The sequence below is a fragment of the Sycon ciliatum genome, chromosome 4, assembly GCF_964019385.1.
Source record: "Sycon ciliatum chromosome 4, ocSycCili1.1, whole genome shotgun sequence".
Classification (NCBI taxonomy): Eukaryota; Metazoa; Porifera; class Calcarea; order Leucosolenida; family Sycettidae; genus Sycon; species Sycon ciliatum.
In genome coordinates this window covers 25204526-25218320 of record NC_088646.1, presented here as the reverse complement: position 1 = coordinate 25218320, position 13795 = coordinate 25204526, and the positions used below count along the sequence as shown (strand labels likewise).

Below are 13795 nucleotides of genomic sequence, written 5' to 3'. Positions count from 1 at the left end.
CTGAAGGTCCTCCAGAGGAGAATTCATCTCCAGCAAAGCGTTGTTGATCCGCTAAATTCGTCTCGAGACATATTCACCCAGTGCAGTGCTGATAAATGTAGAATGTTGAATTTGTGATAATTGTCTACGATGGAGAGAGAGGTTGATAGCCGCTGTCGCAGGGAAAGTGAAGCTGCTGGAAGTAACAACGGGAAGTATGTTAGCATCACATGTGCATCCAGACTTCAAAGCAGCTTGACGGAATCGGGGAGTACTGACTATTTGTCTCGCCCTCAGTTTAGTGAATTTTATGACCAGAAAATTATTCGATCAGGATCCCTTCTACAAGATGTGTAGAACAGGTGATTTCTGAACTTGACGATATGGAGACCGACCAGTAGACCTACCAACAACGTGTACCTGCAGGAAATTCACCCAGGGCTATTGCTATCCTCTTCAGTGGCTGTTGTTTTTTAGTAAAAATATGTTCACTTCTCTCAACATACTCCTGCATGGCAGCAAGAAGGTGCGCTATGGAATTCAACGCCACAATCTTCGCCCAGCTGTGGATGAAGCATGGTCAAGTCATGGCAGTACATATACTTGAAACAGATGAGAAATTGAAGTTCATTTGTGATGGGAAGTTTGACAGCCCCAGTGACCGAGTCAAGCATTGACTTTTGCCGTGGCACAAATTGCTGAAGAATCCGAGATGGTCTTGGAACTATGCACATGGATACTACCAGAAATAATGGTGGCATGAACCATTGTGGAATGGGACAGCTCACGGAGAATACTGGAATAGCTCAAGTATCTCTAAGTGATTGTAAATTCTGTTCTGGCTGATAGCTTCGGCCTGCTGCGCCCGTCCATGTACAATGATGGGAACATGCATTTCTGTTTTCTACATATTTGCCGGCTACTGTACTGTGGTATTACAGTTGCAGGTCCCTTATATAAAAAATATGTTCAACCCCCTCCCACATACCCACATTATAAAAATGAACTAACAATTTCACTGTTGGACTCGCAGGTGGCTAGAGAGCAAAGGATTAATTTATAGCAAAGAAAAGGGCCAGGGAACTACACGTAAATTAGTTACGCTATAATGTCCACGAACAATTTCACTGTATTTGAAATAATTTTGTTTGATACCCTGAGAACTCTGAAACTTTGGAGCACTGTGGATTATATGTGGATACAACATTTATGGAAGGAAAAGTGGAATAATTTCTAACACATTGTTCAAATAATTATAGCACTGAATTGTTGAGATTGTGAGCACATTCCAATCAGCACTCTACATATGTATAAGCGGTGGAAATCGTTAGGAATAGGTCTTGAGTTGTCAGAGTGCTCCAGTATATGAGAGAATGTTTTGTCTGTCTAATCGACGGCTCGTTTGAAGCCAGAGTTGTTTGAACTTGTTTCGGTCGACTTGATTCTAGATAGTAGTCGAAGGAGTACTATGAAGTACACACCACACGTTGTCCGTAAGGTATCTCGTGAGAATTCTGTCGGTACACATCAGGTATCAGCTTGGGAAGATGGATCCTGTCTGTTTCTTGAAAGCCTGTCTAGTTGGACTGTGGCTCCAGCGATTCCCTTCTCAGAGTAGATACCATACCTAATACCGTCAATGCATATTGGACAGACCTGTATGCACAACAGACATAGTGGAGAGAAATCTCTCAGCTCATGAACACGTCAGTGAAGTTTGAACTGCCGCTGTTTGTGGCCATTAGTATAAACCTATCGACTATAAGAATAATGTGCAAACAAACTTCTATAACCACAGCTGGGGCCATGGAATTATAAACTTAGGGAACTGCCAATTCTGGTCTGAGTTGCGTTTGAGGCCTGCAATTCATGATGGCTATCGTATGTTGCATTGACCAGAGATCATAATTATTATAAAACTTCCATGCCACATTGAAACATGCACCACTTTCGAGTACTTAGGTATCCCCCACCAAATGGGCATTCGTTCTCGGGGTGGCAGGCGTCACTATTCGTTATGCCTGGATCAGATTTCATTGACCCCAACTGTCATGAAGAATCATTTTTACTTTGACTGGATTTCAGTACAAGTTGTAGAACTGCAGAATCAATTTTGTTGTATTTGGGCAACCATTTGAATTTCACTACAAACGCTCTATTGGGAAAATAGAATTTTTTATAAAATGCATGTCCAAATTCCACATCTACCCAAATCGGAATACTTGATCACGTATTCAGTACTACACGGAATGTTTAGAAAACGCCAGGGAATAGGAATTTGCTAACGAGAACTCCAGGCCAGGGTACTAGCATACGAACAAAACAAGATAAAACTCACCAGTGTACTTGTAGTAATTCATATCGGTAAGCACCGAGGCACCCTCCGATTTCGTCAAGCTGATTTGAAGTCTGGTTGTTCAGGTGATACAAACGGGCTCCCCGTTGTTCCTTCCAGCAGCTTCACTCTCCCTGCGACAGCGGCTATCAGCCTCTCTCTCCATCGTCAACAATTATCACAGATTCAACATTCTACATTTATCAGCACTGCACTGGGTGAATATGTCTCGAGACGAATTTAGCGGATCAACAACGCTTCGCTGGAGATAAATTCTCCTCTGGAGGACCTTCAGGGTACCTGGAAGGGTATAGAAGACGGGATCGCTCACGAAGTTGAGAGAACATAGAAAACAACCTCCTCTTCGATTGAAAATTGGCCAAAAAGTATGTGAAATGTATGTGCGCAGATGCATTTCCACTGGCAAGCTAATCCCTCATTACGTCATCAGCGCTCGCTCGGCGAAATTCAAAAGTCGTCTTCCTGCTCGACTCGATCGCTTCTGGAGACTCGTTCTTGTTCGAGGGGTCTTCTCTTTCACCTACCTTCGTCTTGGCATCGAAAACTCGGCGTCGAAAATGAAGCCGGAGTGCCCCTTTAACCCTTTGGAGTCCATGGTTCGGTTTCGAACCATGGGCATTTTGTATGCATGTGGGCGCAGTCAAACTTTCGGTTCTCTGCCAAATCTTGACCAAATTCAACAATCGAAGGATCTAGGTGGTAGAGAAAATTGTCAGCTATCGCCTCAAACAGGTCCGAAGTCTCTCCGATGAAGTTCGAGTGAGCGGCGATCGATCGAACATTTTGAATTTTCTACGCTGCGTGTTGCGAGTCAGTAGTGCGTGACAAAAGGGATTTTCCCAGCTTCAGGACAGGCGGCACGTGCCAGGACCGGTGCGGCGCGAAGTCACGGCAAAGTAAGGTGCTACTCGAAAAAATGTGGAACAGTTCCGATCTAGATTCAGTGAAAGGGCTGCAAGAGACCGATTTTGTCTCAGATCTGGAGCTGAACACGCGTTTGGAGCGCTAAGTGGCGGACAATGAGTTGTGCTCTTGGCAAGTTTGGGCTCATTGTTTTTCGCTCATCAAGAGCTTTCCAACGAGCCCAAGATCTTCAAAATCGGTGAAGTAGAACCAAAGTTATGTTGAAAATTGAGTGCGCATTTTCGGGACGGCCACAAATACTGAGGAAGCAAAAAAGTTATGGACTCCAAAGGGTTAAGGACGTTTAGCAACGCGAAAGTTCGAAAGAAAATTCGAGTCTGGGAATGAGTACAGAAACAAAGGTCGAAACTTCGAAAACTTGGACGCGAAGTTGCAGTGATTTGCGAAAGTAACTTTCTCTTTTCTCAGTACGCATTTCGCTACAGGGAGTAGTAATTTTACAGCCCCCTGCTTGAGACTGAGCTGCATATACGGTACGGTACTATAAAATTCAAATAGCTTCGAGAAAAAGTCGTTTCGCATTGCTAAACCTCACAAGTTTTCTTTTTCGAAATAGATTTTCGCGAAATATCGCCACCACCAAAAGTTCGAATTTTCGCATTGCTAAACGTCCCTACCCATTAGCCAACGGACCGTATGCGTGTTAAAACAAAATGGCGTCACGATTTATTGAAAGTGGTATAGTTGGTGGTACGAGTGTTCAAAACCATTTGAACTTCATACTGTTCGTCTTCTTTTTGACATGCTCTCTTTCCATCGTCCTTAGCTTTTGTTTGTTGAGAGCTGTTTTGGCTTTCTCCTATACCTCTGGGGGATGCCAAGTGATGGTTTTGAGAGGCTGGTGATGGCTGTGAGCGAGAGTTTGCCGATCGGCGTCGTCCTCGCTATAGCGATGAAAATACTAGTTACTGCGCACCTGGCAGATATCACAACACGTCGGAGCGTCCAGGAGCAAAGGAATCTTGGGTTTTCACTGGAATCTAGTTCCTCCAGCATCGTGTAGCCCACCGTCGGTGAATGGCGGTCCAGAAAGGTCGAACCTGGTCTTCTGCAGCATCTCGCAGTCCTGCGAGGCACACTGAATACGCCTGTCATGTATTCTACAAATAAAAATCACGAAGTAGTGGACTTTACAGTGATGAGTCTATCCTGTATGCTGCAAAAGATGCAGGAAATGTGACTGGTGTCCGTACACTGGACGCTAATATCATCCCAGTCTTCTCCTGCAGGATCTGTTTGACATTGACATACCGGTATGCAGTGGGTCGACATTGGCCTGGTTTGGCAGCTATCTGCCTGGGTGGATGTAGCAGGTTTGCATTGGCACGTCGTCCAGTCCGACATTTTCTTGTAACTGTGGAGTACCGGCAGGGTTTGAGAGGTTGCTCATGCTGTGAACACGTCTCTACTGCCTGTCTCGTCCTGGAAGTGCCGTCTCGCCGCTTCCTTGCTCTACAGTCACGCCGTTATTTCGCTTTGTTTCGTGGTGTAGCTCAAAACCTGCCCAAACAACTGTGAGCTCGCAACATGGTATGGACAAATTGCACCACTCAGCTGGTTAACTAAAACCGGGATAGTCGAGTGAGCGAGTTCACTCCCTGGGCCATGGCAAGATCTGTTCAGCGCGGGCTATTCCAACCTCCAAGTCCATAGTCACCGATCGATCCATGCGATGGTGGTTGACCTACAAAGAGCCAAGGTCTACGAGTACTAATATTGGATGCTGTCTACATGCAGTCAACAAAATCAAAGTACCTCAGTATGCCCCAGAATAGGGCATGGGCATCTATAGCATGACACAACAGGGGTTCTGGCGGCACCTGTCAAACAAGCAGTAGCGACTAGTGCCAGCTACCTATTGGATCATGGAGGCTAGCCGCTACAGTCTGTCACTGGAGATAATTATTATGTTCACTGTTTAGACTGAGCACAATCAATGATGCCCAATCAATCTGCCCAATGTGTGTTCTGTTCCACCTAATTATAACGTCCCATCGCATCAACCCTACTACACGCACATGTCGTCACTCTAGCACGACTTGTGTTATTATTGTTTATTTTGATTCGCACGATAAATAGAGCACAATAAACGTTAACTTGACCGAAGGTTAAAGGCAACAGCAGATAGAGGAACACATCGAGGTACAGGTACCGGCATCAATACAGTAGCAGAGAGAAACAAACAAAAATGAGAGGTACGCAGAAAAAAACTAACGTAAGCCCAAGGGGAAGTGGTTGATGAGGGATGAATGCACTCTCCACGCTCATCTACACTGTTCGTGGAAATGCACACATACATACAATAATATAAAACATAGCAATAGCATGCACAGAACCGAACAATTTCATGTTCACACATGCAAGCACAGACCTGAACATTAGTACCAAAAGCCGATACAGACAATATCCCCATACACACAGACGCACACACACACACACACACACACACACAATGTCCCATGTATGCGCCCGTGGCGAGAAAAGCACGCAAATCTACAAATGCACTGGATGTTAACCCACAGATTTTCTCTTATAGCAACGATAGCGGATCTGATTCTGAATGAAACACACACACAATACAATCATTGAATGCCCATCCGCAGATGATGGCAGGTCCTGAAAGAACAGGCAGTGTTCCAGTGATGGGGAACAGAACTTCGAGTGGCGAGTGAGGTATACACACACACACGTGCGTGCGCGGGCACACACTAAAGTATTCAGAAATAGAATCGACATCGTAGTATTCATTGGTTGGGGAATGGAAAGGAAAATAAAACATTGCTGTAGGTTATTGTTGTAAGGACACTGGGAGCACAACAGAAAGGTAAGCAACTTGCTTTGAAGCAAAGAAAGTTATTATTCCACGAATCTCAGAAGGAAGGAACGTTCCAGAATGCTGCACTGGCAACAGGCGGCCTGCATGTGCGCGGCCCCTGCAGTCGGTCCAGCTGCCGGCCTTGCAGTGCTGAAAAGAATGTGCAGTACAGCATGTCACATAGTATCGCAGCCTGGACAAATAGGTGCTGGGAAGTCCTAGTTATGTGCTCACCTACACCACAATGCACCAATCTTCTGAGCTACTTTGGCAACAACTCTGTCCACTTGAGACTCCCATGGGCTGAGCCAGTTGTTGAGGGCTGCATCAAGGTGGACGGCACTGACCGCACATGGCAAGGCAATCCATGACACACAGTCACTAGGGCATCGTCAACATGGCGCTGAGGCTGGATCGATAAAATCAACCTTTAGGCTGCCGCGGGGTTGACAACGAGGCCGCTGTCTCGAAGCTAGTCAGTCAGCCTGGTCACCGCCATTGACGAACCAGTCGCCACCGCAAGCAGTGGCGGTAGGTTGTGACAAGTGTGGTGCAATACTGGATGATTGTCAGCAAATTCAGTACTCAGGATAAGATGAGTGACAAAGGGAACGTTGTGTTTGATAATATTGAAGTGAACAGGGATGATCACAAACCCTGCGCGTACTCCACCGTGAGTTACAAGAAAATTCCGGACTGGACGACGAGCAAACACCAACCTGCTACATCCAACCAGGCAGATACTATTACGATAGCTGCCAAACCAGGTCAATGCCGACCTACTGCATAATGTCAATGTCAAACAGATCCTGCAGGAGAAGACTGGGGTGTTGGCGTCCAGTCACTGATTGTACAGACACCAGTCACATTTCCTGCGTCTTTTGCAGCATACAGGATAGACTCATCACTGTAAAGTCCACTACTTCGTGATTTTTATTTGTAGAATACATGACAGGCGTATTCAGTGTGCCTCGCAGGACTGCGAGATGCTGCAGAAGGACCAGGTTCGACCTTTCTGGACCGCCATTCACCGACGGTGGGCTACACGATGCTGGAGGAACTAGATTCCAGTGAAAACCCAAGATTCCTTTGCTCCTGGACGCTCCGACGTGTTGTGATATCTGCCAGGTGCGCAGTAACTAGTATTTTCATCGCTATAGCGAGGACGACGCCGATCGGCAAACTCTCGCTCACAGCCATCACCAGCCTCTCAAAACCATCACTTGGCATCCCCAGAGGTATAGGAGAAAGCCAAAACAGCTCTCAACAAACAAAAGCTAAGGACGATGGAAAGAGAGCATGTCAAAAAGAAGACGAACAGTATGAAGTTCAAATGGTTTTGAACACTCGTACCACCAACTATACCACTTTCAATAAATCGTGAAGCCATTTTGTTTTAACATGAATATCGCGGAGGAAACGCCAGCATCAGCAGCAATCTTCAAGTAACTAGTTAGTTCAACCAGGGAGTCGTCTATGACTCCCTGGTTCAACAGTACAGTACCCGCTGACATGAGCACTTCTTTCTAAAATCGTGACGCCATTTTGGTTTTTACACGCATGCGCGCGTGTACATGGTGTATCGTCTGTGCAGTGCAGGGCCTAGTAAGTAGTATAGTACTAGTACTACTAGTACAGAGCTGGCAACTGAAATCCGACCCCTTGCTGGGGCGCCGCGCCGGCAAGGGTCGGATTTCAGTTGCCAGCTCTGTAGTAGTACTACAGTGCTGGCAACTGAAATCCGACCCCCTGGACGGCGCGCGGCCCCGCCCAGGGGTCGGATTTCAGTTGCCAGCTCTGTAGTGTAGTACACTCCCGGGATCCCCTGGCCGTGATCATGGTGATATGCATTGACTTCATTGTCTTTGTGGTGGACTCTCAGTCTCAGCTAGCCAGGGAGTCGCTGCTCTCAACACTGACTCAGTGACTGCTAGTGTAGACTATACATGTAGTGTCCTGACAGAAACGAAAGCCTTTTTCGTAAGGAAGAAGAATATATTTCTAGCAGATCTATGATTGTAGTGAAAGAATAGGCTAGGGACAGCAGGGGAGAGCGAGAGAGGCTGAAGAAGAGTCGATGCTCTGCGCTAAAACCTCTGTCCATATAACTCGCATTGTTGTCTTGCGTCTCCGAACATTTCTACAATGCAACGTTTGTAAATAGAGCAGGAAGCACCGTGGCAGTTGCAGAGCTGCGTTGTACTGTTTTCCGAATTCCAGGAGACTTTCTCACGTCCAGCGGCTCAGTGGCCGTGTGAAATAGTATAATTCTCTGGCCCGAATCTGCCCCGCCATGGGGCTGTGCATGTGCGATACGTCTCTCTTTCAACTCGCACGGGATGATTGGTAGCGTGCTGTGCGTTGACAATTAAAAAAAAGAAGTTTGTATCCTGCTTCTATTCGGCCGTCCACACCGTCACACGGCGACCTCACCGTGGCCTCTAACGACCTGGAACACGGCGGTGGATATATCCGGGTACTAGTATCAACAGGGAGTTTATGCGTATGTCCTAGCGTGCTACTAGCACTAGTAGCTCACCTACTATACGTCTGCCATCCCAACTGACCATCTGTGCATGGTTGAACTGAACTAGAACTACGTGCACTGCTCCATACCTACTGTAGTCTGTATCCTGCTGCTAGCGCTACAAGTACAAGTAACGACTGCTAAGTGTGACCATGCATCGATTGGAGATGCGGTGGGTCGTGGAGAATGGCTGATCGTGTGTGCGCCATCATGGTGTTCAAGTCGCTGCGCCATCATGGTGTTCAAGTCGCTCGTGGATCTCGCTCACCCAGTAAGGCATCATGAATTTGTACATGTACATGTAAAAAAAAGAGAGTAAATTATCGTGTCCGTTCCCGAAGGGAACTCACGACGGCCGCTAACCCCCGGTAAACCCTAGCGGCAGATGCAGCGCCTAACGGTGAGGTGTACATGTACATACAGTGTTACTCAATGAAATCCAGTCGTGTCGCGCAAGTACGCGCCGGGCGTTGCGCAGCCCTGGACCTGCGAACCGTGGCGGCGAAATGATGCAAGGTGCAAACTTGAGCGATGCGACTGGATTGCATTGAACAGCACTGTACATACATGTACATGTACTTGCACCCCTGTTGTTTGGCAAAGGAAATCCGGACCTACAAGTATGTATGCTTTCCGCGCAGAGAATTGTAAAAAAAGTAAAGTTCGCACGTCCGCGTTACCACCGGCTATACATTTGTATTGAGAAGCACAACCAGCTTAGGAAGTTTTGCTCGTGCCAGGCCACCACCATGCCTGTGATACTAGGGTGGCAGATGCAGCGCCTACTGGCGTGGGTGAGGTGGCAACTCTCACAACCAATGCGCGACAAGGGGGCGAATACCTCGCTAGCTGCGTCCATGTTACCCTCACTCCGAGTAGTGAGTACCCAGTTGACCGTGGGTGTCGGCACAGCTCCTTGCATGTAAAGTGGTTCGCGCATGCATCACCGCATTTGTTAGCACACTGCACGCTCCCTGCTCCCAGCACGGGTCTCCAACTCGGGACCTTGTGATTCGCAGGCAAGCCCACAACCACTCGGCCAAAGCGCTGGTACTGCAGAGAAAAGAACTGTAGTTGTGGCCGAAGAATCCGACCCCGCGAGCCGAAAGCAGTGCCAAGTCTCATGCTGCGCACGTGTCACTTGGATGGGTTTGTGGACCGTTCGTGGTGTAATTGATAATAGAGAGGTTGCGCACAACGAAAATTCGTAGCGCCATAACGAGTATTTTTAACGAAAAAAGCTAACAAATATCCATAAGCCGTGAGGTTGCACACAACGCGTGAACTTTTTCGTAGTGGGTCGACGCGCGGATGCGAAGAGTCAAGACAGGGAGTTGTAAAATATCAGTATTTTCGTACTCCAAGTAGCAAAATATATTTTTGTAGAGCTACTCTGTTTTGGTCGCGTTTGGACAGATCTTCGTAGCAACTTTCGTCACTCGAACGCGGACGGTTAATATCTTACAAATCTTCGTTGTGCGCAACCTCTCTAATGGAAACGCGGTGCTGCCTTCGTCAGTTTGACGTGCGGGTTGGATCTCTTTGGCCATGGCTGTATAATTATTTATTTTGATGTTGTTGTGCACAGCTGAGTGTCAATGCACATGTGTGGTCTTGTGGGCTGCAAAATTAATGTACATCAGTCTGGATCTCAATTGACATAGCTGTTCGCTGCCTCCATGCTTCCCTCGTGCCAGGCCACGAGTTCCCAATTAACTGTGGGTCGCAGCACGTCTGGATTTTTTTTACGAGAAGCCACGAACCTCGAGAACAGAATATTGCATGATAGAGGTGGCTGCAGACATACCTGTGGTGGTGAAACTGGAGCATCTCCACCGACCTGAGGTCTCGGCTTCAGCGCACCGAAAATCCTTCCGCTTCCAAGCAGGACTTGAACCTGGTACCCTCTGTTTCTCAGCCATGGTCTTAGACCATCCCACTATGCCTACCTGCTTGGCTAGCACCCCAGAAAATATGGTATACAGAGTGTGCATCTCCTAATGGGTTGCTGTCATGGAGAATTTTCTTGATAAAACAGCATTTTGGTGATGTAGTGCGTACAAGAAGATCTCCCGCTGCTGGACAACTGCAGCACAGCTGTATGCACTACGCCACTTCCCTCCACATAAAGTCCCCTCAGACTTCCAGAACACAGGGGTTTTGTAGTATTGAATAATTATGTGGACGCAGTATTAAGACAAGAGAGTAGACAAGAAGGAAGACACAACACACAACACACAAAAAACCACCGGAGCATGCACTCTGCTATACTTGATTGGCTCTCATTGGCATGGTGAAGGAGCGGGAAATACGAATCGAGTAACTATTTTACTACTCCCTGATATGAATACACCAGTACTGTAAAAGCCATAAACAAAGTGCTAACTCTTTAACGAGTTAACGAGGAGAAATCTGTCGTTAAAATAGAAATCGTTATACAGAAATCGATACATATACTGTCCTATTGAGCGTAGAGAGTGAGTGAGAATCATTACCTTTGGTACACGTAAACTAGTCAATTTTGGGAAATCGTTATATATGCGCCTCGTTAGAATAATGGCTTATTACACCTGCATCAAGTATGACCTACGAGTGCAGGTTTTAGTATTGCGGCCATGACAGACACTTCAACTTCAACAAATAAAACTTAAACCCGTTCTTTTATATTTAGGTGACTGTTTTTGATATTTTCTGTTTCGCCTATTCTGCAGTTGCATGCGCATACATGTAAGCACATCATTCCAGCTCGCTCCTCATTCTTCCTTCCATTTGGCAAATGCTGGTTTTTATACATTGTGCAATTGCTCAGCGTCATTTGCAATAATAAACGAGAGAGCTTGGAAGCTCAGGGCCCTACGCTATGCTTTTTTTATTGCAAAACGTTTCCATCTGTTCGAATACCATGCATGATGAGCTAGGCAAAAAAGCATAGCGTAGGGCCCTGAGCGAAATATATAAATTTTCTCTTGCATTCGAGGGTAATGCGACACCGTCTACCACCTTGATGACCTAGGCGAAAAAAGCATAGGGACGCTATATATTTTTCATTTCTCCTACTTTTTTAAAGACTTAACCTGTGATTGGAACCCGCACTGTCGCCCTGCATGCATTCCCCGATACATTTACACAGGTATACGCATACATACCAGTACTCATTTTTCCAACTTGCTTCACGTTCTCATCTTACATTTGAAAGCCCTACTAGTATTTGAATACTGTGGCCAGCTGTCTTTGATGGTACGGGACAGGTACGGGATAGCGCCAGCTAGGCCAGGCATACCGACGGCACAAACACATATTTGAATGCTGTAAAGCGTGAAATTTTCGCGGCGTTTTTAGTTCGCGTTTTCAGAATCCGGACAGGTTTGCGAGGTTTTAATTTTGCGATTGCTACTGTGGCATTCATGCTACACCTTCCATCAAGAGTAGATAAACAAGAGTGTGCAACTCCGGATCTCTCCTGCACAATCTGCAGATACCCCCGCCCACGGCGGAATTTTTTGTTGACGTCACCATTTTTCAGAAGAACGCGCATTTCGCCGCAGAGCAGTGTGAGAGCACGTGCTGGGCACCGACCTTGTAGTGTAAAGCCGGCCAAGAGCACGAGGGAAAACTTTCTGAAAGACTCGCAGCTCGTGCGTCGTCGAAAAGATTACGTCAACAAAAAATTCCGCTGTGGGCCTACCCATCCGCGAGTTGCACACTCTTGTTTATCTACTCTTGCTTCTATGGATCTCCTTTTCGCGCTGTCTAAATTTCGCGATTTCCACGCGTCGCGAATTTCGCAGAAATTAGACCATGGCAATAATTTCACAGTTTACAGTACTGTGTCCAGCTGTCTTTGATGGTACGGGACGGGACAGGTACGGGATAGCGCCAGGCATGCCGACGGCACACACAAACAAACAGACACGGAATTAAAGCTGTGTGGACCCTGGCTAGCTGCCAGACGTTACTGAAGTAACGTCTTTTGCATAGCTACGGGAATAATAATAAATGACAGACACTGGACACCCATGTAGACAAAGCCAGAAGCTGTGCACTCTGGGTTTCAGCCTTCAGGTAGGGGCGAAACCCAGAGTATATTATCGAATACTCGAGCACTCGCTCGAAAATTTGAAAAGAGCGAGTACTCGTTCCGGGAAAATACTCGAAACGTACTAGGCACTACTGTATCCATGTACATCAAGTACTTCTGTTGCTCTGACCAGTACTTACAGCCCAGACAAGTGTGACTACTGTTGCTCTGACCAGTACTTACAGCCCAGGCAAGTGCGCCTACTGTGGCCTAGCACCTCCAGATCTGAATCTTGTGAAAGTCCAGTGCTGTTTGATAGTAACAAGTAACTTGTGAGAAGTGCTTGGCAAGACTTCATGTATCGGGTGTACTACGTTCCATGTGACCAGAATGTGTGCAGTGCATTGTTTATGTTGTCAGTAAAATACTCGTACTCGCTCGAATACTCGCTCGTTTTTTCAACGAGTACTCGAGTCCTCGATTTTGGCACTCGTTTCACCCCTAGTTTCAGGTGCTCCTGTTGGTACAGTAAAACCTGCCCAAACCGGACGCCCTTGGTGCTGCAGAAACTGTCCTGATATGACAGGATTCCGCTTGATCCAGCGATGCATATTCGATCCGCAGCGCTGTCGGTGCATACAAATTATTTGTCTGGTCAAGACGGGATTCCCGGCTTGGTACAGGGGGCGGCAAACACAGTTGTGACTGTTATTTGCAAGACTGGATGGTGCACTGTACATGTGCTGTCGCTAGCACTTGCAAGACTAGGTTTACAGCACTGTTTGTTACTGTCTGTGTACTCACTGTCTGTCTACTCACTGTCTGTCTACTCACTGTCTGTCTACTCACTGTCTGCCTACTCATTGTCTGCCTACTCATTGTCTGCCTACTCATTGTCTGCCTACTCACTGTCTGTTTACTCACTGTCTGCCTACTCATTGTCTGCCTACTCACTGTCTGTTTACTCACTGTCTGCCTACTCATCGTCTGGCTTCTCACAGTCTGTCTACTCACTGTTTGCCTACTCACCGTTTGTCTACTCACTGTCTGGCTTCTCACAGTCTGTCTACTCACTGTCTGTCAACTCACTCTCTGCCTACTCACCGTCTGCCTATCCATCATCTGCCCCCTCATTGTGTTTCAATGGAGGTTTACAGCACTGGTTGTCACTGTCTG

The 13795-nt window shown here is 46.8% G+C and overlaps 1 protein-coding gene and 1 long non-coding RNA gene across 3 annotated transcripts in view; one reads left to right on the top strand and one right to left on the bottom strand.

The window, feature by feature from the left end:
• Positions 1-1006: 1006 nt before the first annotated feature.
• Positions 1007-2899, bottom strand: LOC135815245 (uncharacterized). Its single transcript, XR_010553272.1, has 2 exons — positions 2318-2899; positions 1007-1635 (listed from the first exon to the last, which is right to left on the bottom strand). It is a non-coding gene; the product is annotated as an uncharacterized LOC135815245 (long non-coding RNA).
• A 5155-nt stretch (positions 2900-8054) lies between these two features.
• Positions 8055-13795, top strand: part of LOC135815241 (uncharacterized) — a 21657-nt gene continuing 15916 nt past the window's right edge. Inside the window, exon 1 of one of the 2 annotated variants that reach the window (XM_065328514.1) lies at positions 8055-8872. The gene's annotated coding sequence lies outside the window, so the exon portion shown is untranslated. Of the gene's footprint in view, positions 8873-12396 lie in introns of those variants that run through there. The other variant, XM_065328515.1, reaches the window with a different exon arrangement.